General features: G+C 41.5%; 1 pseudogene; it reads right to left on the bottom strand.

The window, feature by feature from the left end:
* Positions 1–931: 931 nt before the first annotated feature.
* On the bottom strand, positions 932–2768 carry LOC127224659 (U3 small nucleolar RNA-associated protein 6 homolog; annotated as a pseudogene).
* Positions 2769–3128: the final 360 nt, after the last annotated feature.

Genomic DNA, 3128 nt, shown 5'->3' with positions numbered 1-3128 from the left:
TTAATCTCAGGTACTTGAGAGGCTGAGAGAAGAGGACTGAAAGTTCAAGGTCTGCTTAGACTTGAGTACTTTGAAGGCCAGCAAGAACTTATTGAGACCAGCTCAAAACAGAAAGTAAAAAAGAGCAGAAGAGCTGTTGCAATGGCAGAGCACCTGCTTCAAATGCATAAAGCTTTAAGTTCTATCCCCAGTATCAAAATAAGGGAAAGGATTTCTTTCAGACAATTTCCTTCCCCACTCCAAACCACCCTCCTATCCCTCCCACTAAAGCATTTCTCCACTTCCTTGCCTGTCCTTTGGTTGCTGGGCCTACTTTATTCAAATACCTTTTGTCCTGTTAATCCTTGGGGTAAATAATTTTATGTGTTGCCTTAGCCTTCTACAAGGACAACTTCCCCCATACCCAGGACCTCCTTCTCTGTTCCCCATCCAAGTCCCCCTTCTTCCCTGGATGTGAAGGAAGGCCCACCTTTTTTGAATGGATGATCTAAAAGTCCAATTCTGATACAGGAAATCAAGTCACTTAGGTTCAGCCTCATTGGGATTACAGATGACTTTCTTCTCTGCACTGCCTTAGTCCCTCCTGTCTCCACAGATATCATGTAGGCTTTCACAGCAAGGAGAGAACACACAAAACTATACTTTCTCTTGCGTTTAGACTGGTTTTATCATACCTCGTCTGGATTAGAGATATGTGTGCTTGGTCTGGAACAAGAAATGAAACTCAAGCGTCTGAGTTTCATGTACTTTAGCTTCAACAGGCAGCAGCAGCTCTCTTTTCTGGAACCAAAGAGAAATGTCAAATTAAAGTACGGTACACAATCAATCAGCTAACCTGTCTACCACTTCTCAACAACTCATATACAGACTCATATTACAAGCCGCCCCAGAGGCTTGCAATGCCATTTCTCCAAATTGGTGGTACTCTTCTCTAGTGGCCAGCCTGATGTAGAGTATGTTTAGCTACAAACAGCTCTTCTGACTCTCCCTGTAACATTTTCATGGGTCTCCAATAGATCTGTCCACAGTTCTCAGGTCTACCGAAGGGGTAGCTCAATTCTTTTTTGATGTAATCCATCCACAGATCAGAATCTGTGGACCCAAACTCTCTCAGCACACTCTCGTAATGTTTCCTCAAGTTCGCCATCTTGCAGGGTTCCTGGTCCTTTTCAAATTGCATCATCTTCCTGAAAAAGTCAATTGAAAATGGACAGCTTTCCTGTAAACTTTTAAACACTGTTCTGGCCATTTTGTAGCCACCACTTCCATAAGCCCAATCCAGGCATTTCTCCTTCAGAGTTACTGAACTGGCACCTGTGACAGCTAAAATAACTTTCTTAAAGATTGCTTCAGTGTCCTAGCTTTTAGCACTGTCACTCCACTCTGCCCAAGAAATCCACAAGGGCAGACAAACCTTGGGTTTGAGGTGTGCAAAGGCTTCTTCCAAGTTCATAGTTCTATCAGCGCTCTTTGACCCATTGAACACCTGCAGCTTCATCTGCCACATTGTTGCAGAGTACTTGAACAATTCAGTCCCAGCTTCTGCCACCTGCAAAGCTTCATTAAAGAGGTCCCGGTGCAGCAACAAGTCAATCCACTGCTTGTACTGGACTTCAGAAAGGAGCTTCAATTCATGGGCCTTCCTGAATGTAAGCATGGTTCTTTCCAGCATCTGCCCTCTGAGGGGTACACTACTGGTCTTCTTAGAAAAGCTTCCCAAGCAAAAGTTGATATAACACTTCCACTTGGCCTCTGTAGGCAGAGTCTTCACTGCCTCCTCTTCCACCGCACAGTACCTTTTCTCCCTGTGGCCCACTTCCATTGCTTTGGCTTGCTTCGATACAGGCTGTTCTTCACCTGGTTGGGACTCGATCTCTAATCCTCACCATGCCACATAATCCCAAGTGAGTGGTTCATCAATGTGTAGAGCTTGAAGGTCATCATAAATTTCTTTTTGTAGTTCTTTGGCAAAATCAAATAGTCGTGCAATTGAAAGAAGTGGCACATGAAATTCTACACCTTTAATCTTGCTTACAGAATTTTTGTAAATGATCAGTGCCAACTCTCCCTTAAGGATTTCTTCAGGATGATCAAAATTCCCCATATCTATGGCAGCGTTTTCAAAGTCCTGCTTTTCCTTTCTTAGTTTCTCAGCATGCATCAGCTCCATCCTAAAGTATTCTTGATAGTTTTGGACACTCATGATGAAATTGTAGAGCTCCAAGAAATAATTGTCTGGCACTTTCTGAACATAATCGATCTTCCATTTCCCATTTGGCTGCCATAATCCACAAAGCTTGTTTGTCTAAATGAATAGCAAGCATCGAAGAGAATATCCTGCTAAGATGAGCTTTGGTACCCCATTTCTTATAAAAAACAAACAAACAAACAAACAAAATACAAAAAAAGAAAAACAAAAAAAAAAAACTATATAGGACAGCCAAAGTTGAACATCATCTTTCCACTTCGCTGAAGCTTGGCCAAAGATACCTTGTACCCAATATACCATAGAATATTCAATCTCATCCTTCTTAAATGAATATTTAATTCTTGCTCTTCTTCTCTGAATCAGCTCCAAAAGATTAATTTCATATTGAAAATAATTGATAAAGTCTTTCTTGAGATGGGTTCTCTACTGTATTTTATATTCTAGGCCGGAAGCCTTCTTGACGATAGCCTTAATTTCTGCGAAACTGAAGGGTCCAACACGTTCCATCTGTTCCAACTCCGGGATTCAATCTCTATGAGTTCTGAATTATCTCCGCCATGAGGCTGAAACTTCACAAGCTGCCGGGTGGCCAACATGAGTAGGAAGCTCCACCTCTCAGGCTTAAGAATCACTTTTATTGACTGACTGAACATGCCTCCTAAGTCCTCTAAGTAATTATTATTTTAAAAAATTACATAATCTATAAAAATGTTAGAACTGAAACATCATATCATATGATATTCCATTTAAAAGGCATGTTTGATATTCATCAAATGGCATCTAAATAAAACATGTGATTACCATTCTTGTCTTTCTCTCTCCCATCCTCCCTTGCTCCCCACTGTGTGTGCATGCACACATATGTGTGTGCAGGTGCATGTGTTTGTGTGTACTCAAGAAAGCCAGACTGTCACTCTCC

Source organism: Phodopus roborovskii, unplaced genomic scaffold (genome assembly GCF_943737965.1).
Source record: "Phodopus roborovskii unplaced genomic scaffold, PHOROB, whole genome shotgun sequence".
Classification (NCBI taxonomy): Eukaryota; Metazoa; Chordata; class Mammalia; order Rodentia; family Cricetidae; genus Phodopus; species Phodopus roborovskii.
This window is presented reverse-complemented; position numbering and strand designations above follow the sequence as displayed.